This window comes from Capsicum annuum, chromosome 1 (genome assembly GCF_002878395.1).
Source record: "Capsicum annuum cultivar UCD-10X-F1 chromosome 1, UCD10Xv1.1, whole genome shotgun sequence".
Classification (NCBI taxonomy): Eukaryota; Viridiplantae; Streptophyta; class Magnoliopsida; order Solanales; family Solanaceae; genus Capsicum; species Capsicum annuum.
Genome location: NC_061111.1, coordinates 64,629,030 through 64,654,952, shown reverse-complemented (window position 1 = coordinate 64,654,952; position 25,923 = coordinate 64,629,030). Strand labels below are relative to the sequence as shown.

Genomic DNA, 25,923 nt, shown 5'->3' with positions numbered 1-25,923 from the left:
TTATACTTATGGGTACGGAGCATTGAAGCACAGTGAGGTTATTTTCATGTGACTTATAAATTATCTATCCAAAAGTTGCGGAATTAGCAAATATTGATGCTTGCATCAAGGTAGGCAGGCTATTGTTACCCCATTTGTGATGGGGTTCTTGAAAAGGGAAGATTACTTAAAGCAGTAAGCACCCTTCACCTCCAATCTTTAGGTTGTGTGTTTGAGTTGCCAAAAAAGCAAAAAAAGAGGAGCTCAGGGGAGAGTTTCAAAAAGAAGTCGGGATCTTTTTGAATCCTTTATGCAGGAATATAATTATGATGCTTTGTACATTAGATTGTCTATTATATAGATATGACATGCCATAGATATGTTTTTAGAAATAATGATTAAAAATACACTTGAAGTACTTTTTATGAGTTTTCTATTTGAACTATTTAGGTGATTAAGTTTTCTACCTGAACGATCACCAAATATTTATCAAATACACCTAGACCAAGTGAACACATTTGTCAAAAGTCATTCGAAAACTTAACATGCTCATAAAATTTTTCTCCACGTGGTAGCTGACTCATTGATTTTTGAATCATGTTTTGGTAAGCATTTGATGCATATTCACATAGCAAATGCAGACATTTGATAGTCCAGGTAGGAAGCTCGCAAAAGAGTGAGTGTTTTAATTTGAACATTATCTCTTTATTTCTTTGTAAAATATTCTAATTGTTTTCATTACTTATCCACGTGGAGTACCATTTGACACGATTTTTTAATCAAAAAGAGTGTACACAACATACCATCAAATACAAATTGAGATATATTTTGATAAATAATTAACGATAATACACAAAAAAAATTGTACCAAGTAAAAGACGAAAGAAGCTTCAACCGTTTCATTTGTTGTGCTGCCACCTGCAACTCATGCAAATTCTAGTGAAAAACTTGTAACAATCTCCCCTCAATATATACTCACACACAAACTCAAGAAACCTACAATATAGAACATAAAAGAGTCAAAAAAAATTCAGAATTCTAGGTCAGTTTTGTGTTCAGTTCAGTTCTAATTTCTTTGTTTATTTATCTGTGATGTCTTTCTCTGACAGCCAGTTTCTAGAGCCAAAGATTATGTTCTTTAAATATTTGAATTTTTTTATTTAATTTATGAATTCTCTCATGTGTATATGCTATTTTTTTTAACAAGGCTGCAATAGAAAAAAAAAAGAGTCAAAAAAATTTCAGTTTTTTGTGATTTCTGTCTAACACCAGTTTTTAGATACAAATTATATATATATATATATATATATAAAAACTAGATTATGCTACTTTTTGTTTCTTGTTGTTTTGAACAATATAAAATTCTTTGATTGATGTATAAGTTCTTCCATGTATATATGCATTTTTTTCTATTTAAAAACACTAGAGGAGATCAGAACAAAAGTGGATCTAGAATTTTAAGCGAGTTTGTGTGTTGTGATATTTCATATCGAACGTAACATAAATGTATAATTTTTGAGTCGAATCACATACAATAGATACGTATAGTAGACATATTCATGTTATTATATGTACATATAGATACGAAACATGACCTTGGAGTCAACAATTTTGTCTGTAATTTGTTTATTTTGTGCCTTTTATCATTTACATTTTCTTTTCGAAATTCACAAATAGCTAGGGTACAATTACCCTGTATGAATTACCAATATTCGCTGGATAATTATACATACTGAAATAAATAAAGCGCCCTATACTAGTAAACACTTTTTCTATTTTTACACATCCTAAATTTTATATATGATTCTTTTGAAAACAAATCTGTGGGAATCCTCTCTATATTTTTTATTTTGTCTTTATATGCTTAAGAAAACCCATTCACATTACAAAAAATAAAGCTTCACACCACATTTTCAACTAAAAGGATCAATCTTGTTGCACAGTTTTAGCTGCACCCATTTATTAATTGCAATGAAGAAAAGGATATGTTTTAATTATTTGTGGTATTTGCAAATAATTAATATTTATTTACGGAATATTTTGATTATTCAGATAAATCCGAGGCATTTTGATTTTACTGGATTTCCACAATCCATTTTAATTATTTGTGGCATTCAACAATCAATTAATTTGGAGTCAAATAAGGTTATAGACGTGATGATTGGTTCTAGGAAAAGCAAATTATATGTTTTCATTAATTGTATGAATTATATTTGTTGTTCTCATACCTTTTTTTGGAAGTAAGTATCATTAAAAGTATATTAAGTTTTTCCCGTGATAATTTGTCAACTAATTTTATAGCGCGACACACAAAATTATCTATTTTTTTTTTTTGAAGATAAAAATAAATGATTCTTTAACAAAGGTTAATAACAAACAAAATCTTACTAAATCATGTCAGCCACCATGTGCACCTTATTCAAGTGCCAATGAAACACTATATATATACACGCACATGACTTTATAGGTATCAAAGCTGCAACATAAAGAAAAATAGAATGAGAAAAAAATCCCTGGGTAACTTATTCAATTTCTTGATTTTTGTGTTCTCTTCTGTTCTAATTTTTTTATTCATTATTTTAATTTCCAGACACAATTTTTTGAGTGAACTCTATGTGAAATGTATATTTTTAAGTATGTGTATATTTTTCAAAGTTGAAAGACGATACATACATCCAAGTGTGTTGTTATACATATGGATAGATATGATATTACGTGACTTTTGAAGTCGGGAGTTATGTTTTGAATTTGCTTGTTTGTTTAGATTACTATTTAGATTCCCCCTAGAAATTTCTGAAGAACTAGTGTACAATTACCTTGTTTTGATAAAATATTTGATGAATATTTTTATATGTAGAAATAAAGAAAGAATTTCTTATCAATAATAAAGTTAAAAATCTTTTAATGTTTTTTGTAGTTTTCTCTTTTCGTAAAGTCAAGGCATTCAGCGAAGAGCATGGGAAAAAGAGGTCTTCAGAAAGCGCTCAAAAGTTATTCCTATGGGAAAATTGACCGATCAACTCGGAGGAAGTTCCTCTATCTTGCCTAGACTGGGAGTAGTTCACTTTTCGGGCTGCGATCCAATGAAGCTGTCTACTGATAAAGAAGGGAAGGCCAAAGGAAAGAAGTCAGAGATACATGAAAAGGCATGTGAAGAGGAACCCATCATTAATAATCAAAACACTGAGATGATTTCAATTGAAAATTATTTAGAGAGAGATCTTAAGCTACCACAAGAAAAGGTGAAAAGGTACAAAGGGGTTAGACAAAGAAAGCCGGGAAGTGGGTGGCAAAGATTCGAGTCTCAGGTAGGATAGGAACATTCAATACTGCTGAAGTAGCTGCTTTTCCTTATGACGAAACTCTCATTGAAATAAAAGGTGCTGATGCTGTGACAAACATCCTCAAGACACCACCAAGATACACTGCACAAATGAAAATCAACTACATAAATCCACCATCTTAATCCGTAGATAATGCTAGGATTTCATAAATGATTTTCTATTTTATTGTACCTTCTCGTTATTAATTACTCCCAGCATTTTCTTCACCAAGAAATGTTTTTTCTTCTTTTGTAATGATGCAAAAGTCCATAACAATGTTTCTTTGGTCTTAGTTTTTATGGCTATATCTACGTATCCTTACTTTTAATTATCTTTAGCTAAAAACAATATTACTTTATTTCTTACAATTATTCATTCCGAAACTCAAGTACATTGAAAGAAATCACCTAATATTTTATATCGATTCAGATCTCATTGTAATTTTAATCTCCTAAGTTTGCATCCATATTACAAAGGCTTCTTCTTTGCTGGTTGTAGCAGCAGCAGGTTTAGAAGCCGATGGATGTTTGTAGGAGCTCTTAACTTTCATCAGTTTTTTAAAAATTTAGTGGAAGATTTTTCTAGTTTTCCGTATTAGACTTGCTAATAGTTACTTCTCTCGGATGACTTCTACCCTCCCCAAACCCACTACGGCCAATCTCACACACATCCTGGCTAAGTTATTATTTTCCTTTGCACCGTAATAATATTCAAATCTTGAAATGAACTGTAAAAAAATTGAATCTTCAAAATGAAGTATAAGCCCGATTAACAAAATCATGCTACATTTTGCAATGAATTAAAGCAATAACAGAACCAATGTACATACTGTAAGAACATCCCAATCAATGAAGTTGAACTTCTTATGGAAGGCTGAACCAATCAAGTTTAACTAAACTATGGATCCACCTTCTGTCTTTTTGGGGTTGATTTTCTTCGGTGGTGACTCTAGGATGTTTTCCAAAGCATTAGAACAATTTATTTCAATGGCTGACTTATGATACACCAACACAGATTCTTTAGTAGAGCCAAAAGTGACTAACCAATCTTCAGGGTTTTTTCTTTTGTCTCGGATCTCTGCTACCCATTTCCCATATTTTCATTGTCTAAATCCCTTATAGCACTTCATGTATCTTGAAGCATCTTCTTCACTGTGGACTTGTTCTTTTAAATGACCCTGGCCTTTCCATTTTTAATGATAATTTACTTTATCCCTATCTTTTTATAATGGTTGGACTTCTCTCCTAGAAATGTTTCCTCCTTGTCACTAGACAAATTGTTGTGTCATTTTTCAGCATGTAAATACATACAACACGCGGAAACACAACAAAACTTTTTTCCACTTTTGTAACACCCCGCAAAAGTCCTCCATGTGTTATCTCCTAGTAGCATGATTATATAGTCGAAAACTTTAAAAAAATTTCTAAGTGTCAAAAGGACTTAATCTCATTTTGAGCTCCAAATCTTTCAGGAGTTATTTTATGACCTTCCCGATCCCCGATAGTTAGCTTCTATGTTGTTTTACGAGGGGTTAAGTTGATAGTACATCTTGGACAAGTTTTCAATTTTTTGGGCCGCGCTTAGACTTTGTTTGGTGTCCCAAAATAGTGGACCAATGCGATCTTGGCACGCTGCGTTGCCCATCGCGTTGGTCAATTTTATGTAGAAACTGCCAGGCAAAAGTACTGAGGCTTGGCGTTATTAGGGTGCGACATATCAGGTATCACATCAATGGCATCGACCCGCCGCATCGCTTATCACGTCGATGCCCAGTTGTTTCAGTATTTTTAAAACCCGCGACCAAGGGGGCAATTTAGTCATTTTTTCCCATGCTTTTTTATCCTTAACATGGGATTATACTCCTAAATTGCCACTTTATTGATATTTTTCTCAAAATTCACCAAGAACACTCCTTAGGGTTTTAACCCAAAAATCTAAGGGAACTCAAGATTTGATCGTCAATTCTCAAAATTGATTAAAGAATTGGAATTCCCGATCCGAGGGCTTCAAGAATCATACAATAGAAACACAAGTAGAATCCCAAAAGTAAACATTCTCCCAAAATTCAAAACCTAAGGTAGATGGGGTTTATCCTAAAACTACATGGGCTTATGGAAACACTTGAATATGATTTAAGGTTTATCAAGCATGAATTTATAAAGGGGTTTTGGAATTTATGTTTTAAATTATGCATTCTGAATATTTCAATGCTATTATTGATTTGGCCTTTAGTCCTCTCCCATTAAATTGATTTATACTCATATGTATATGTATGAAATTGAGTTTTTAAGATTGATTGAGAGCATAATAATGAAGTCGCTCTCTTATGATGAATTGAAGTTTATGATCTTGTTAGGAATGATTTGAAGTCCATGTTTTATGGTTTGAAAATGGTTTTTCTTAATATTATAGTATTTGAACATTATTTAGATGTGATAAGAGGGAGTTTCTTGATATAACTACATTCTTGTTTAAAAGAGAAAGAATTGTTCGTGATTGAGAACTTTGACATGAGCACCTTGTGTAGTTGAAATGTTGAAAAAGAGAATTTCTTGCATGTGTTTACATGAGTTTTATGAAAGAGTTCTCTGAAATGATTTATTGATATGGTGGTCCCAAACCTTATGTTTTGAAAGAAGAGAATTATAATAAGTTATTAATGGCTTAGAGATGTGAGTTGCAAATCAATGGTATGACGATACCATATAAACGTATGCCATAATAGAGCTAGTGTTTTCATAGTTTAATTTTAGAGAATATATGTTTTAAAGAGTTAAAAATGGGCTTAAAGAGGGTTAGGTAGTTACCCGAAGAAGGAACGGGTCAATCGACTCATTGCCTAAAACCAAGTTTAACCGATATGGGTATATTATTATTGTATGCTGGTGATGCCGTGTGGTGTAGTAAAGAAAGAGACTTTGACCCTTGCAGTAAACTCGGGTTGGGGGCTTGGATGTCAAGTTAATGACAGATTCCATATAGCCCATGAAATTTTAGAGTTGAAGGGTACACCACCTAGCATAGAAGTAAAATAAAGATGTGTCATAGAGTTCAGCTGATTTTATAGAGTCTTTTAAATATGCCCATATGATTCTTACCATATGATATATTTATGAATTGTTTTAAATTTCTCTCATATATGTTAAACAAAAATTATTATTTTGGATTTGCTCTGCATACTAGTACAACTGTATTGACCCCCTACCTTCCAGGGTTTGAGGCTTAATTTAGAGGTCCGTCTTAAGCAGTAGAGATATCAGAGAGAAAAGACTGTGTAGTGGTGAGCCTTCTCTATTCTAGAAGGCCTGATTATTTTATTTATTTTGATTTGGGTCCACTGGGGGCCTAGTCCTAGATTCAAACAGTGGTCATTCTAGCATGCAAATGAGATTTCGCAGCCTAGTTTAGAAGTTTTCTAGACTTGTTGGATTTTAATTCTTTGTCATTAAATTGAGTTCAGAGTATGACCATGATTTCATATTAAGTTGTATTTCCGCATCTTCTTTATTTATATGAATATTGTGCATGACTATCAGATAGAGAAGGGCATCCGGTCCTTCATGGTTCAAAATGCTCACCATGGCCAGGGCCTCGGTTTGGGTCATGTCAAACTAGGTATTAGAGAATAGTTCATGGTCCAGGGTGTCTACAAAATCGCGTCAGGTAGAGTCTTGTTTATTGGTGTGTAGCGCGCAAAACTTAAAAGCGGGAGTCTACTATGCATTTAGGAATGTCTCACTTTTTTCATGACTTAGTTCATCCCATGGAGTATGTATGTACCCTAATCAATGATCTCTTGTCTTTTAGAAAATCACTATGCCTCTCCGTAGAATCAACGAACAGAATGCTCAAGTAGAAGAGGTTCGTCAAACCTATGGAATATAGACCCATAATAGAGCCCACACACAAAACTTCTTACCTACTCTGGGAGTACCTCCAGTCCTGACTAGTCCCACTCGGGCCCCGAGGATAAATGTTAACTGTCCCTAGCCTTCTTAGAAGGACATCTTGAATTCTGAATTTAGGTAGTCCATTCATATGATTGCACAACTGGTAGCCTCTCAGACCGTTTGGTTTGAAGATGTAGGTTCGGTATCTGGCACGTCTGAAAGTACTCGGGTTGGTCAATTAATGAGATTGAACCCACCCATGTTCAGTGGCTTGAAATTTGAAGAGGACCCTCAAGGGTTCATTGATGAGTTGGAAAAGATTTTTTGAGTTATGCACGTGAATAAAATTGAAGGTGTGGAGTTGGCAACATATCAACTGAAGGATGTGGCTAACCAATGGTATAATGAGTAGGAATATTCAAAGGGTGAGAATACCGACCCTTCAGTGTGGAGCAAATTTTTTAAAGCCTTCCTAGATCAATTCTTTCCCCAGGAGCTGAGGTAGGCCAAAGCAGAATAATTCATGAATCTAAAGCAAGGAAAAATGAGCGTCAAGGAGTACACTCTGAGGTTCAACAAACTAGCCTATTTTACTCTGGAGTTGGCAGGAAATATGAGAGCCCAAATGAGAAAATTTGCATTCGGTCTTTTCGATGACTTAGTGCTAGAATGCAAGGAGTTCATACTGTACAGAGATTTGGACTTCTCCAAACTGTCAGTCAATATGCACCAGGTAGAGGATCAGAAGAAGAAGGTGGCTGAGATAAGGAAAAAAGGATAGGCAAGCCAAGAGGGACAGACCAGCAGACCAGAATTATAGTCAACAACAGGGTGGTAATTGGGGGAACGCATGGCAGAAGAAAAATAATTGGGGTAATGCTCAGTTCACAGCCAGTGCTCCAGTGCCTAGACCTCCAGCTGATTAGTAATTCTAGAATTTTCAGTCTAGTCATAGGCTGAGAGTGGAGGGTATATAGTGTCAGGGAGTGTAGCTTATACTCCTCTATCATACCAGCATTGTGGAAGATGTGAAGGAGTCATCCAGGAAGATATCAGTTTGGTGCCATGGTATGTTATTTGTACGGCCAGCCAGGCTATATCAAGAGGGATTGTTTGACAACAAGAGGTAATGTTGGGGGAGCTAAGTCACAGGCTAATTCCTCCACTCCTCCACTGCCGCCCAAGGGCGCCCTTTCATATACCGAAATGGGTCGCAACCGGTTTTATGCTTTGACAAAAAGCCAAGAGGCAGAAGCCTTACCAAATGTGGTTATGGGTATTTTACAAATTTTCTATCATGATGTATATGTGTTTTTTGATCTCGGGTCTACCCTGTCTTATGTGACCCCATATGTGGTCATTGATTTTGTGTTTGAGCCTAATGTAATTGCAGAATCTTTCTCTATTTCCACTCTGGTGGATGATTTTGTTGTGTCTAGGAGGGTGTATAAAAATGGTGTTGTGTCTGTTTATAGTCGGGATACTGTGGCAGAAGCCTTGAGATTGTTGACTTTAATGCTATCTTAGGAATAGATTGGATCCATTCGTGATATGCCACATTAGACTATAGAACCCAAAAGGTTACTTTTTCTATTCTGAATCAGCCAGTGATAGAGTGGGTGGGGCATTCATTAGCACATAGAGGGAAGTTTATATCTTACCTTAGATCCTGTAAGATTATTTCCAGAGGTTTTCTATATCATTTGACCTGAGTAAAAGATTCTAATATTGAGAGTCTTTCTCTTTAGTCAGTCCCTGTGGTAAATGAATTTACAGAAGTCTTTCTCGAAGATTTCCAGAGGTACCACCTGATAGGGAGATAGATTTTGGTATTAATTTTTTGCCAGATACCCATCCCATTTCTATTTTTCCATATAGAATGGATCTTGCAGAGTGGAAAGAGTTGAAAGAGCAGCTGTCAGATTTGCTTGACAAAGGCTTTATTCGCCTTAGTGTTTCTCCTTAGGGTACACCTTTTCTATTCGTGCGTAAGAAAGATGGTTCCCTCCGTATGTGTATAGAATATTGTCAACTGAATAAGTTCACTGTCATGAACAAATATCCCCTTCCAGAGTTGATGATATTTTTTACCAGCTTCAGGATGCTAGATGTTTTTCAAAGATAGACCTTTGTTCGGGATATCATCAGTTAAAGTTTAGAGAGTTAGATATTCCTAAAACAACTTTCCAAACCCGATATAGACATTATGAATTCTTAGTCATGTCCTTCGGATTGACTAACGCCCCTACACCTTTTATGGACTTAATGGATAGGGTATTCTATCAGTTTCAAGATCTGTTAGTCATAGTTTTCATTGATGAAATTTTGATTTATTCTAAGAGTGAGGAGGACCATGCCAATCAACTCCGAATTATCCTTCAGACTCTCAAAGATCATAAGTTGTATGTAAAATTTTCCAAATGTGAATTCTGGCTTAGTGTTATTAATTTATTGGGGCATTTTTTATCTAGTGAGGGAATTAAGGTTAATCCCCAAAAGGTTTAGGCAGTGAGAAAATGGCCCAGACCCATGACTCCAACTGACATTCGGAGCTTCTTTGGTTTGGCAGGGTATTACAGAAGGTTCGTAGAGTGTTTTTCTTCCATAGTGGCTCCACTTACTAAGCTGACTCAGTTAAAGGTAAAGTTTATGTGGTCGGACTCCTGTGAGGATAGTTTTTAGAGGTTGAAAGACAAGTTGACAAATGCTCCTGTTTTGACTCTTCCAAAATGTACAAAGGGTTTTGTTGTGTACTAGATATATCCTGTGTAGGATATGGGTGTGTTCTTATGCAACACGGTAAGGTGGTAGCTTATGCATCTACGCAATTGAAGGTGCATGAGTGAAATTAACCTGTGCATGACTTGGAATTAGAGGTTGGGTATTTGCACTTAAGATATGGCGGCACTATCTTTATGGAGTACATGTTGATATATTTACTAACCACAAGAGTTTATAATATATTTTCTCGCAGAAAGAATTGAACCTCAGGTACAGGCGTTTGTTGGAGCTTTTTACGGATTATAACATGAGCCTGCACTCTCATCCTGGGAAGGAAAATGTGGTAGCCAACACACTTAGCATATTATCTACGGGCAGTCCTTCTCATGTTAAGGAAGGGAAGAGGGAAATGGTGAAGGAAATTCACCAGCTTAAAAATCTAGGTGTGTGATTTTTGGATTTCGAGGATGGGGGAGTAGTTGTTCATGAGGTAGCAAATATTCCCTTTGTGCTGAAGTTAAAGAGAAGCAGGCCGAAGATCCCATCATGTTGCAAATTAAGAAGGATGTGGGTCAATAGAAGGTGATGTCTTTTGAAATTGGTGGTGATGGAATTTTGAGATACCAAGGTAGGTTGTGTGTTCCGAATGTGGATGGTCTGCGAGAGAGGATCCTTGACGAAGCTTACACTTTGAGGTATTTTGTTCACCCAGGCTCTACTAAAATGTACCATGATCTTAAAACTATATATTGGTGGAATAATATGAAACGTGAAGTGGCTGACTTTGCTTCCAAGTGTTTGAATTGCCAACAAGTTAAAGTGGAACATTTGAGGCCACGTGGTACTTCCCAGGAGATATCCTTACCTCTATGGAAGTGGGAGATGAACAATATGGATTTTATTATGGGACTCCTGAGGTCCCGAAACCAGTATGATTCTATCTGGGTAATAGTAGACCGTTGACCAAGTCATCCCACTTTTTCCGGTGAGGACTAATTATTCGGGAGATAATTATGCCAAGATGTACATTAAGCAAATAGTTCATTTGCATGGGGCACCTGTATCTATCATATCTGACCGAGATATGCAATTCTCTTTGCAGTTTTAGAGATTCTTTTAGAGGGGTTTAGGTATCCTAGTGAACTTGAGTACGACTTTCCACCCTCAGAAAGATGGGCAAGCCGAGCACACCATTCAGAAACTTGAGGATATGTTGAGGGCCTGTGTGATCAATTTTAAAGGTAGTTGGGTTGATCACTTGCCATTGATAGAGTTTGCGTGTAATAATAGCTACCATGTCAGTATTAAGATGGCTCCTTTTGAGGCATTATATGGGAGAAGATATGGGTGATTGGTCGGCTGGGATAAAGTGGGTGAAATACGATTGTTTGGACCTGATCTTGTTCATCAGGCAATGGTGAAAGTAAAAATCATTAAAGAACAACTCAAAATAGCTCTGAGTCAACAGAAATCCTATACCGATATTTGAAGAAGGGAGTTATAATTTGAGGTTGGAGATTCGATGTTTCTCAAAGTCTCTCCTATGAAGGGATTTATGTGATTTGGGAAAAAAAGAAAGTTGATTCCTCGATATATAAGACCATATCAGATTCTATGAAGGATAGGTAGGGTTTCTTAAGAGTTAGAATTTCCCACAAGTCTGGCTTTCGACCATCCCGTATTTCACATATCTATGCTGAAGACGTGTATTGGAGATCATTCTTTAGTGTTGCCTATAGAGGAGATCAATGTGAAAGACTCCTTGGTTTATGAGGAGGAACCTGTTGCTATTCTAGAGCGTCAGTTTCGGAAGCTAAGGAGCAAGGAAATAGTTTTGGTTAAGGTGTTGTGAAAAAATCAGAAAGTTGAAGAAGCTACTTAGGAATTAGAAGATGATATGTGGAATAGATACCCAAACCTTTTTGATCCGGTGGATGACGAAATGGAAGGTAAAATCTTTGCCTTGTTCTTTCTATGCCCTTTGTATACTTGAAATAGTGCTTGTCTGTGTTCCACATCATTATTTGGGGATGAATGATCCTAAGGCGGGGATAATGTAACACCCCACAAAAGTCCTCCATTTGTTATGTCCTAGTAGCATGATTATAGAGTTGGAAACTTGAAAATTTTTCTAAGTGTCAAAAGGACTTAGTCTTATTTTAAGCTCCAAATCTTTGAAGAGTTATTTTATGACTTTTTAGACCTTCGATAGTTAATTTTTAAGTTGTTTCACGATACGGTAAGCGGATAGTATATCTCGAATAAGTTTTTAATCTTTTGGGCCGCGCTTAGACCTTGCTTTGTGTACCTAAATAGTAGACCAACGCAATCTTGGCGCGTCGCGTCGCCCATCGCGTTGGTCAATTTTATGCAGACACTGCCAGAAAAAAGTACTGAGGCTTGGTGCAATTAGGGCGCAACGCGTCAGGTATCGTGTCAATGGCATCGATGCACCACATCGCCTCTCGCGTCGATGCCCAGTTATTTTAGTTTTTTTTTTTAAATTCGCGTCCAAGGGGGCAATTTAGTCATTTTTCCCCACCCCTTTTTATCCTTAACACGGGATTATATTCCCAAATCTCTACTTTATTGATATTTTCCTCAAAATTCATCAAGAACACTCCTTAGGGTTTCAACCCACAAATCTAAGGGAACTCAACATTTGACCGCCAATTCTCAAAATTTATTCAAGAACTGGAATTCCCAATCTGAGGGCTTCAAGAATCATCCATTAAAAACACAAGTAGAATCCCAAAAGCAAACTTTCATAAAAAATTCATAACCTAAGTACGTGGAGTTTATCCTAAAACTACATGGGCTTATGGAAACACTTGAATATGATTTAAGGTTTATCAAGCTTGAATTTATAAAGGGGTTTTGGAATCTATGTTTTAAATTATGCATTCTGAATGTTTCAACGCTATTATTGATTTTTCCTTTAGGACTTTCCCCTTAAATTGATTTATACTCATATGTATATGTATGAAATTGAGTTTTTAAGATTGATTGAGAGAATAATTATGAAGTCCCTCTCTTATGGTGAATTGAAGTTTATGGTCTTGTCAGGAATGATTTGAAATGCATGTTTTATGGTTTGAAAGTGTTTTTTCTTAATATCATAGTATTTGAACATGATTTAGAGATGACGAGAGAGAGTTTCTTGATATAACTATATCCTTGTTTAAAAGAGAAAGAATTGCACATGATTAAAAACTTTGAAATGACCAGCTTGTGTATTTGAAATGTTGAAAAAGAGAGTTTCTTGCATATATTTACATCAGTTTTAAGAAAGAGTTCGTTGAAATGATTTATTTTTATGGTGTTCCCAAGCCTTACGTTTTGAAAGAAGAGAATATTAATGGCTCAGAGATGCGACTTACAAGTCAATAGTATGACGATACCATATAAATGTATGCCATAATAGAGATAGTATTTTCAAAGATTGATTTAAGAGAATACATGTTTTAAAGAGTTAAAAATAGGCCTAAAGAGGATTAGGTGGTTATCCAAAGAAGGCACGAGTCAATCAACTCATTGCCTAAAACCGTGTTTTGCCGATACAGGTGTATTATTATTTTACGCTAGCGATGGCCCTGTGGCGTAGTAGAGACAGAGACTCCGGCCCTTATGGCTAACTTGGGTTGGGGGCTTGGCTGCCGAGTTAATGGAAGATTCCATATAGCCCATGGTATTTCAGAGTTGTAGGGTACACCACCTAGCGCAGAAGTAAAATAAAGATGTGTCACAAAGTTCAGATGATTTTATAGAGTCTTTTAAATATGCCCATATGATTCTTACCATATGATATATTCATTAATTGTTTTAAATTGCTCTCATATATGTTGAATAAAAATTATTATTTTGGATTTGCTCTGCGTACCAGTACAATTGTATTGACCCCCTACTTTCCAAGGTCTGAGACTTAATCTAGAGGTCTGGCTAAGCAATAGTGATTTAGAGAGACGAGACTATGCAGTGGTGAGCCCTCTTTATTCCAGAAGACCTTTTTATTTTAGACTATGTTATTTATTTTGATTTGGATCCACTGGGGGCCTAGTCCTAGATTCAGACGCTGGTTATTCTAGCGTGTACTAGAGATTTCACAGACTGGTTTAGAAGTTGTCTAGATTTTTTGGATTTTAATTCTTTATCATTAAATTGAGTTCAGAGTATGACCATGATTACGTATTAATTTTTATTTTTGCATCTTCTTTATTTATATGAATATTGTTCATGACTAGATAGAGAAGAGCATTCGGGCTTTATGGTTCGGAATACTCGTCACGACCAAGGCCTCGGTTGGGGTCGTAACAATTTTGTTGGTGGATTTTTGTTTCTCTTAAATTTTGTGTCATTTACAAAATCTGTTGTATTATTTGTGACTTTCAGCCAATCAATCAATATGGAATGGGATAAAGTTTTACACGTGATGATTGGTTCTAGGAAAAGCTAATTATACACTTTCATTAGTTGTTTGTCATATTTATTGTTCTCATACTTTTTTTGGAAATAGTTATCTTTGAAATGTATTAGATTTTTGTCGTGATAACTTATGGACTAATTTTAGACTGACACACAAAATTATCACCACATGTGTAAATATTTGTTTTGGAAAAAATAAAATAAATGATTCTTTCCTAAATATGAGTTATTGACAAAACCTTATTATTTCAACTATTACTTCTCAAGAGAAATCATATCTGCCACCACATGCACCTCATGCCAAGTGCCAATGAGACAATATATACTCACGCTACTTCATAGGTACCAAAGCTTCAATAGAAAGAAGAAAAAGAACCAGAAAAATTTCTTGATTTTTGTGTTAACTTCTGTTCTACTTTCTTTTCTCATCTTTTTGTTTTCCAGTCACATTTTTATGTGATCTGTATATGACATGTGAGTTTTTAGTCACAAATATTTTATGTAGATTTGTGCTTGTGTATTGTGATGGATACTGCAAAACTTAACATCAATATATGTCCATAAAGAAACTTAAGCATGCATATATTTTTTGAAGTTGAATGCCACAGATACATACAGGTTTGTTTTTACACGTACAAAAAGATATGATATTACATGATTTTTAAAGTAGAGAGTTGTGTATTTAATTTTCTTGTTTGTTCCGATTACCATTTACATTCCATCTAGAAATTAATGAAGTCATAGGGTACGATTATTGATAAAATGTTCGATGAAAAATTTTATATTTAGATACAAAGAAAGAATTCCTTATCATAAATAAATTTAATGTACTTGCAATGTTCTTTGATATTTTCTCTTTAGTAAAGCCATGCAGCCAACGAAGAGCATCACGAAATATAGGTCACCAAAAAGTGCTCAAAAATTGTTGTTACTGAAAAATTAACCAATCAAGTTGGAGGAAGTTCCTCTGCCAGGCTTAATCAGGTTGAAATTCACTTGTAGGGTCGTGATCCAATAAAGCTGTCTAATGAGGAGGAAGGGAGGGCCAATTGAAAGATGCCAGAGACATGAAAAGTCATTTAAAGAGGAAACCATCATCAAGAATGAAAAAATTGAGGCAATTTCAGCCGAAAATTCTATGGAGAGAGATCTCAAGCTGCCGCAAGAAAAGGTGAAAAAGTACAAAAGATTTAGACAAAGAAAGTGAAGCAAGTGGGTGGCAGAGGTTCGAGAGCCAAGAACGAATGATCGAGTTTGGGTAGGAACATCAATACTGCTGATGAAGCTGCTTTGGCTTATGACAAGACGATCATTAAAATGAAAGGCGTTGATGCTGTGAAAAACATCCTCAAACCACCACCAAGAGACCCACAAACAAAGAAAATCAACTACATGAATCCACCGTCGTAATCTACAGATGTTGTTAGATTTAAGAAATGATTTATTATTTTGTTGTAGATCCTCTCAATTATGATAATTAAATCTAGATAACTCCCAACTTAGTGGAATGTTTTTTCTTTTTGTATTGGTTGGATTGTACCCTTTTCTCTATTGTAAAGATTTGAAAGTCCATAACATTGTATGTTTTGGTGTTAGTTTTTCTTTCTAGATGAAAGCAATTTTACTTAAGTTGCACACCAAAACTCAACTAGATCGAAATAAATCAACTAGCATTTTTATCTCGAATGAGAACTAATTATAATTTTAGTCTCCCAGGTTCTCATACATATTAGTCCATAATTGACAAAAATGTTAGGAAGATCCAAACAAATATTAAGTTACTAACTAGAAGTTATTCAGGTCAAAAATCATGATGTTCTATTCAAATTTCAGATTATAATTTCTTTTCCAACACAATTTTTACTTTTGAAGTTGTAAGTACGATAGTTAGGCATGAACAATGTCCTGACAGTCTTTACAAAATGTATAATCTGACACAATTCTATGTTCAGCTCAAACACTTCAAAAATTCTAGACAAAGTCTCCCAGGTATAGCAGATCTTGTGTACTATAATCCTTTTCTTTCTCCCTTCATTTACATTTCCTGAATGAAGAAAAGCCTAATAGACAAATCTTTCCTAATTCTAGGTAACTTTTCAGTTCCTTCATTTTTCATAGACAAACTTTTCATTACAATTTTCTGATTTGATCTCTCCTTGATATGCGAGTTTCAAGACACAAATGTTATATGTCTAAGTTATGCTAATTTAGATATATATTCGAGGTTTTGAGTTGTTTGAACTGTTTGAACTTTTGTATGACATCATAGCTTCTTCTTTGTAAGATGAAGTATTTCTATTAAAAGAAGAGAAAATGCTCTGTTTCCACCTAAACTATAAATGAAATCGCTGAAACACACCCAAACTTTAGGAGGGTCCTATTATCGTCCTGGACTAATTAAAACCGTATTTTTGGCAATCTTAGAGCCTACGTGGCACATAAGTGTGCCTACATGGACCTTCACTAATGTGCTGCGTATGTGCCACGTAGGTACTAAGGTTGCCAAAAATATGATTTTAATTAGTCTAGAGGGTAATATGACCCTCCTTAAATTCAGGTGTGTCTCGGCAATTTCCTTTACAGTTCAGGGTGGAAACAGTGCATTTACTCTTAAAAGAAACTAAAAACTAGAGGAGATTTAGAAAAGCAAATCTAGTATTTTACGTGAGTTGGTATTTTGTGACATATGATATTGAATGTAACATAAATGTGTCTTTAGTGAAATGTAAGTATGAATATATAGTTTAATATAAAGTTTAATCTACAGTCAAATAATGATAGATACATATGGGTAGATATGTACGCATTGTTATACATGGGGATAGATACAATACATGACTCATCGGAACGACAATTTTCTTTTTGTTTCAATCTCATGGGAAAAAACCCAAAACCCTTGCCAGAGGCTCACCATTCATCTTTCTTTTGGTGGACTTTTTCTATCCCTAAAAGCAAATCCTCTATTCCTGAGCTTCTACTTCCTTCCCCTCCTTGTGGAAGCCTTCTTCACCAGCGACTTCACGCTCTTAGAAGGTGTCATTTTACTCGGAACCTTTTTGGCTATTATAGCATTCTGCGTAACTTTCCAACTTGGAGTCGTTCTATAGCAACCTTTGTGACCTCAGCTGTCTAAGTGGCAATGTATGCATTACCAGGAGCAATCTTAGTCTTAGCCCCGGCAACAAGGCTATCCTTAGCAGCCGGCTTTGCCTTCGGCTTGATAGTATTTTAGGCTTAGCCTCAGCAGCAGACTTCTTCTTCGATGGTGCAGGATTAAAAGTCGATGGAAGTTTGTAGGAGCACTTAATTACTTTCAGCAGTTTTTTGAAATTTGGTGGAAGATTTTGCTGGTTTTCCTCAATGGATTTGATAATGGCATACTTCTTTCATCAGAATTCTACCCATTCTCAAACCCATTGTGGCTAACCTGACACACCTCCTAGCTAGGTTGCTATTTCTCTTCATATATTCTAATACCAAAATGAACTGTAAAGATGCCAAATATCAAAATGAAGTATTATCCCAATTAACAAAAGCAAGCTGTAGTTTACTCTAATAAAAAACATGCAGTAAAACCAGAACCCCTGAAAATGCTGGAAGTACATACAAGGTTTAAAACATCAAATATTGTACAGCTAAATAATAAAGCATTAACAATCAATGAAATTTAACGTCCTATGGAAGGTTGAATCAATCAAGTTTAACTAAATTATGGATCCACCTTCTATCTTTCAGGGGTTGATTTTCTTTGGTGGTGCCACCAGAATATTGTCAAACCATTAGCACCATTTATTTCAATGGCTGCCTCATCATAAGCCACAACAGCTTTCTCAGCAGTGTCAAAAGTTCCCAACCAATGTCTAGTATTGTTTCTTTTGTCTCGAATCTCTGCTGCCCACCTGCCCCATTTTCGTTGTCTAACTCCCTTGTATTTCTTCATGTTTACTTGAAGTAGCTTCTTCTCTTTGGATTTCTTCTTTGAAATCACCCTATTCCTTCCATTTTCACTCATGATTTCCTTTATCCACAACTTCTTAGGTCTCTGGGACTTCTCTCCTTGAAGCATTTCCTCCTCGTCACAAGACGAGTTTGTGGCGTCATTGTCCGTCACGTAAATACGCACAACACGCAGCATGACAACAGAACTTTTGCCCGCTTTTTTGGTGGATTTTTCTACTCTTTCAATTTTTGAGGGTTTTTCAACTGCCACATTTTGGTGATGCTCATCATTAGAGGCCATTGCTTCATGAAAGAGATGTCCATCAGATCCGACATGTTATATAAAATTGTTCAATGAACTTTTATTAATACAAAGTAATTGCGTTATATCTCTTCCGATTATTCTAGAAGGAAATTTAAAAGGAAAAAAAAAAGATAAACAAACAAAAACCAAACTGATGGAAAAAAAAGGAAAATGAAAATAAATTATTCTCTCCTTTTGGCACCTTCTAATTTCGAGAGTCAAACAAGTTTTAACCAATATTCTTTTCATGAATTTTTTAAATATTTTACATTGTAATTTATTGCGACTTATTATAATATTTTTATAGTTTTCTAAAATATTAAATTATCTTTGGATCGGAGGAAATTAGATTTCTTGTCTTTATACAATTTGAATAGAAGAAATTAAATTTTTGATGCAGATATCTTACAAAAATACCTAGAATAAAAGATACTGAAATTTGTAAAGGAATAAAAAATCATGTCTCCCTAAATTTTTTATCATTTACCTTATCATAATTGATGATTGTAGAATTTACCCCCACTCACTGAAACTCTGCATTTTTGTTATATCACTCTCTTGAGTTCCAAATAGAAAATTTTCAACACATTAATAAGTTTGTCAAAAATCCATCTATGGAATTCATATAATTCAAAAGATAAAATGCTCCGAGACAAACTAACCTAAAAAAATGAGAAAATAAAATCTCTCTCACTCTTACATATTAAATAGAAGAAATGGTCTTTTAAGATCTGTTACATATAAAATGATGATTTATTATATGTTAACTTGAAGATTTTTTTATAGAAGAGACATAAAACTAAAAATAAAAAACTATAAATGGTTGGAAAACCATTTCTCACCTCCTAAAGCAGTAGAATTACACATATAAGTTAATGAAATGTGCTTATAGAGGGACAAAACAACTCACATGTCACACATAGATTGCTTCAAAAATATGACTAGTGGCCCATAAAAGATAAAGAAGTTGAAATGGAACATACCTTCAAAAGAAACTCAAAAGCACTCGGACAAACTAGTAATGCAAATCTTTCATCTTGCCTTTATATGTTTTGTCTTTTGATAGTCATTTATCTAATTCAAAACTTTACCAACAAAACAATCATCACTATATACATATGGAAAGAAACTAAATATACATAAATAATGTTTTATACTTGGATGTATTTCATAACAACTTCCCATTTTCACATGTCGTTATTATCTTATATGTTGAACAATAACAAAAAGAGTCAACATTTATATCTTTAATCTTTAATATATAATCTTTATCTTTATTTTTAATATATTAATAGTGTAAAAAAACGTAGAAATATTGTTTTGAACTTTCCTATCTGCATCAATACACAACCAAGACCAACTCTGAAAGCATCACAGTAAACTACAAACCCATCTGAATTGTTTGGCATAGTGAATACTAGGTTGAAGTGAGTCGAGTCTTCAACTTTTGAAAACTCTTCTCACAAGAATCTGGCCACTTAAATTTGACTTTTTTCTTAGTCAATCAAGACATGGGGGATGCAATAGAATAGAACTCTTCAAAAAAATAATTGTAATAGCCGTCCAAACCCAAGAAACTCCTGGTATGATATCTGATGGAGAGATAGGTCTGGCCAGTTTCTCACTACTTTGGTCTTTTGAGGGTCAACTCGAATGCCATCACCGGTCATAATATGGCTAAGGAAAGTTACTGATCTTATCCAAAACTCGCAATTACTGAATTTGTCGAACAACTGATGGGCTCTAAGAGTTTGCAATACAATTCAGAGATGGTCTACATGATCAGTTTCACTACACGAATAGACAAGAATATGCTCATTGAACACTATGACGAACATGTCCAAGTACTGCTTGAACTCTGTGTTCATCACGTCTATGAAAGTTTCATGGGCCTTTGTTAGTCCAAAATACATCACAAGGAATTCGTAGTGACCATACCAAATGATGAAGGCTGTCTTTAAAAGGCCACATTCTCTGACTCTAAGCTGATGATAGCCGGATCTTAGGTCTATCTTAGAGAAATAACTGGCACCTTGAAGTTGGTCGAATAATTTAGGGGAGTGGATATTTATTCTTAATTATGACTTTGTTCAACTTATGGTAATCGATGCACATTCTGAGAGAACCGTCTTTCTTATGCACGAAAAGGATTGAAGCGCTCCATGGAGAAACACTGGGTCGGATGAATCCCTTATCCAAGAGATCTTTCAAATGTTCTTTCAATTCCCTAAGCTCAGCTAGAGCCATTCTTTTGGGAGAAATATAGATAGGTTGGGTATCTGGAAGGAGATCTATTTCGAATTCAATTTCCCTTTCGGGAGAAACTCCGGGGAGGTCTTCAGTGAACACATCTGGAAATTTCCTTAATACTAAAATAGACTCGAGAGTTGGAGTCTCAGAACTAGAGTCGTTGAATCAGACAAGATGGTAAACACACCCCTTAGATATATTTTTTCTCGCTTGAAAATAAGAAACAATCTGGCCTCTAAGCACAGACATACTACCCCTCCATTCAATGGCTAGTTCATTGGGAAACTGAAACTAAATGACTATATTTTTACAATCAACTGAGGAATAACATAGGTGGAGGCAATCCATGCCGAGAATGACATAAAAATTAGCCATCTCTAACTCCATAAGATCCATTAAGGTAACTCTCTGGGACACTGTAACAGGGCAGTTTTGGTATACCCCCCAAAGCTACAATGGAGCTACCTACTGGAGTAGATACTGAGAAAGGTTCTGCTAAAGATTTGGGACTAATATTAAAATCAACTGCTACATAGAGGGTTACAAAGGAGAGTGAATCTCTAAGCTCTAATAAAGCATTAATATAGAGATGAAAGACCTGTAACGTACCATTAAATACATCAGGAGAAAATTCCTAATTCTGTCGGGACTAGAGTGGATGCAATCTATTCTGGCGCTGACCACTAGTGGCATTGGAAGTGGCGCTCTTCTTAGTTGGTCGACTTACTAGAGCTGATAACAGATTGGACTGACCTTATTAGCATAAATCTTTTTCCCTATAAGAAACTATTGGACACTCTCTAAACCTGTGGACTAGCTTGACACACCCAAAACACACATCACTACCAACCTTACACACACCTTGAAGATTCTTACCACATTTTTTGCAAAGCTAATTTGTATGACCACTGTTTATGCTACCCTGTGACTTAGAGCCTAGTGCTCTATCCCAACTGTCATTCCTGAACATTGGAACTGGCACACTATATGAAGATGGATATGGAGCTGAGAATTTGTGATGGAACTGAGAACAGTTTCCACCCTCTAACCTCGGCTGAGAAAAGTTAAAACTACCTATTCTAGCCCTCTTATTCTCCCTTTCTTTCTCTTTAAGCTTCTCTTTCTTATTCTGGTGAGCATGAACCATGAGCCTAGATAGGTTCATATCTTTAATAAATATAAAAGTTTGACACTTCTTGACCACACTATCAGATACATCTAAAACAAACTTACTATCAACCATCATCGAAGGAGCATACCTCGCTAACTTAGTGAACTTAAGTGAGAATTCCTTCAGACTCATACTGCCTTGCATTAATTTAATGAACTCTGGCGATATACCAGAAGCAAACTTACTCATTCTAAACCTATTATTAGCAACCATTGAAGGAGAATACTATGCCAACTTAGTGAACTTAAGCGAGTATTCCTTCACACTCATACCACCCCACGTCAAGTTAATGAACTCCTGTACCTTAGATTCCCTTAACTCTAAAGGAATGAACTTGTCTAATAAATCATGGCAAACACCTCCTAGTCAACAGGCCCTGCCTCAAAACCCCTATCCTCCTTCCAATGCTTACACCAGGTGCGAGCTATATCTTGTAACTTGTATGCAGCAAACTCTGCACTCTCAATTGAAGTGACACCCATAAAATCTGTAACTTTTTGAACCATAACAATAAATTCCTGCAGATCCTCCTTTGAATTGGATCCCGAAAATAAGGGGGAATTTATTCGGGTGAAATCCTGAATCCAAGCTACAACTGTATTTGCCACTTGGTTGTCTAGGACAATAGCTCGCTGGTTGTTCTGAGTCGCTAATAAATGAAAAGGTAGTGAAAGAAGCTCTGAACTTAGCGTGAGAGATATTCTCATTTAGGAGATCTTTCTAAACAAGCGGAGGTACAAGATGGTTCCTATATTTTCTTTTGTTCTTTCTTCTGGGAGGCATAGTCTATAAATGGAATTAAGGATAAGTCAGAAATAGAGTTTAAATAGAGCTCATACTCATTCGCACGACATGAATACTTAAAGAAATGAAACATTTTCTAAAATATTTTGTAGCCTCTTGTCGATAAGTGTGGCGTGCTTTACCCTATGCACAAGACTCTACTCAACATGGCTTTCAGACTCCCTAGGACACATTAAAAACTTAGGATTTGATACCAAATTTTGTCAAGATTCGAGTCTACCACCTAGTCGCGACAACTATGCTTATGGTCATAAGTGACTACAAGCTAACCCATGAGTTGGTACTTGTTGTGAGCACTGAATATAATATGAACATAACACATATGTGGAAGATAAACTGAGAAAGAAATGTGTATCTAAATAATGAATTATGAAATACTAAATATCTAAAACAACTGATAAGAACTGAAAGCGACTAACTAACTGTCTAACTATTTTGTTTGTATGTCTGAAAGCCTCTAAACTGACTGAGGAGTTGATGGGACAAACCCCCAAAAATCTCTGACTGACTGAGTAAAATAAAATACTGGAATAATTGAATAATCATAAAATATCCTCGATGTATGGGGAATCACCACTATGGCTATTGGATTACATTGAGTTGTCCAACTGCAGTCCAGAAATTATTCTTCTGAACCAATGATATAAGACATCATAGTGCAAAGAAGAGTATGCAGTCAGTACTTTGAATGTACTAGTATATGAGATGAGGTTAGGCTTATATACATAGGGTACTGTGTATATGAAATAAGGACTCACTGAATAGCATATGATAACTGAACATGAATACATGAAAATTATGACATCTGAGAATGAAAAATCAAGCATAAATTTATAATATGAAATAAGTCTGAAATATAAAAGACTATAAATTAGATAACTGAATAAATAAAAGTCTGTACACTTGGTCAAGAAAGCCTGAACTGAACCTATGTTGAATACTATATTGAGACTATGGGAGATATCATTTAACTGACATGCCCTAATCTGATCCAATTGGGGTCCAACTTGTAACCCTTGTTGGAAGGGTGTCATTACTGTGCCATGGGTACGTGAATCCACTAATCAGGTATCCCGGAGGACTAGGGAGTCATTCCAAAATTGGTGGGTGACCCCTAAGAGAGTGTCAGTCCTAAACTTGTAGGTGACATCTAATAATCTTGTAAGGTAGAGAATACTGCTATTCTTATCTCCCGCAAAATCTCATTTCATGATTGTACCTATGTAAATATGACTATTATCACCAAATAAACTCATGCCTTATTTTGTGATGGCTATGATCCTTGGAAGTCACGTGCAAGGTCATCTCTATATCAATTCTTATTATCTCACGCTTAGTGCTTACATGTTTCACTAGGGTTTATCATGAAGCTAGTTTGATGCCTTTGGATATTATTTGGAGGAAAAATGTTTAATGCAAGGTTACATTCTTTATTGCATACTTTTGGAGATTCTATAAGTTCCTACCCATCATTCAGGGATAAATAATCACAAGGGAGAGATAATGTAAAATCCAACATTTTTGAGCTAGAAATAGAATTATCGTTCCTACGTGTGTAAACTTTAATTCCATGATTTATATTTAAATTCATGTGTCATGATCCTTATCCAGTGTTTGAAGTTATTATGAGGCAAAAAATGTCATAGGAATCACTTAGAACGAAAATAAGCTGAGAGTCTTTGAGTCAGCCAAATTTATGTATTCGATTCAACAAGGGTCAGTTTTGAACCTGTATATATTTTGATATATATGGAATTTTTCAGCTCAAAACACACCAAATTGTATATAATTGAATTATCTTTTCAACAATACCAATTTTACCTTAATCTGATACCCGACTGAAAAGTTATGATTATTTTCCTAAGAACCAGTAAGCTACCCTGATAAGACGCAGTTGCTTCCAGTTTTTTTGATTTAAATAATTGAGGGGCAATTAGGTCTTTTTCTGTAATACCCTAAAAAATTCAAACCAATATTAGAGCCATGTACCAATATCATGCATAGTACATCATGTTTATTTTATAGTTTTATGAGTAGGTTAGATGTATATTAAGGCTTCAAATAACTCCCACCTATCAGACGAATCAAAACATTCCTTACCGATTGAATTCTTAAGAAGGATATTGGTATAGTCAACTTAAATGAGCATATATATCATTATACTTGGAATTTTTGATCTCATGACCTATCAACAGATAGATAATTGAATTATCTTTCCAACGATAGCAATATTGCCTAAATCTGATATCGGAGCAAAGAATTATTCCTATTTTACTCAAAAATGTTAGGATAGAAATAGTGTGACGATATTCGTGGTAGCTCACCACATTTGTGACGCCCTATCACGAAGGTCGTCAGCCTCAGGAAGAAACCATATCCTAAGTGATGACATTCATGGTAGCTTACCACACTTTGGATGCCCTATCACGAAAGTCGTCAGCATTAGGAAGAAACTAGCTCCTAAGTGACGACATTCGTGGTAGCTTAAAACACTTGTGATGCCCTATTTCAAAGTCCGTCAGCCTTAGGAAGAAACCAGCTCGTACTTGATGACATTTGTGGTAGCTTACAACACTTGTGATGCCCTATCACGAAGGTCGCAGCCTTAGGAAGAAACCAGCTCCTAAGTTACAGCATTTGTGGTAGCTTACCATATTTTTGATGCCTTGTCACAAATGTCATCAGACATAGGTAGAAACCTTCAATTCCAGCTCTTGTGTAACGACATTTTTGATGGCTTGTCAAATTTTTGATGTTTTGTGACAAATTTCGTCAGCTATGATTTTCAGCAACTGGGAATTTATTTCATAGGGGTATTTGGTCTTTTCCTTCACCTTCCACAACTTATAACCCTAAAGAGGCATAATTTTTCTCATTTTCCTTCAATGAAGTATCTTAAAAGCCCTCTCTTACACTCTCAACCACAAGATTAGGGTTTTCTCTCAAGATCATCTCCTTAAGAGCAAGCCTAAGGAATTCTTCAAGAATCTTTAAAAACATTAGATCTCTTTCAAGATTCAATCACTAAGGTATGTGTAGTGTTCATCTATGGATCCAATCCGTTCATAGAGCTCAAGAACCATGTTTTAAATACTATTTTGTGAACTTTTTGTGGTGATA

At 35.3% G+C, this 25,923-nt stretch overlaps 1 long non-coding RNA gene and 1 pseudogene across 1 annotated transcript; one reads left to right on the top strand and one right to left on the bottom strand.

Moving 5' to 3' along the window:
- The window catches only part of LOC124897730, a 103,574-nt pseudogene extending 84,999 nt beyond the window's left edge, over positions 1-18,575 (bottom strand).
- LOC124888462 lies at positions 14,630-15,917 on the top strand. Its single transcript, XR_007046632.1, has 2 exons — positions 14,630-14,953; positions 15,338-15,917. It is a non-coding gene; the product is annotated as an uncharacterized LOC124888462 (long non-coding RNA).
- Positions 18,576-25,923: the final 7,348 nt, after the last annotated feature.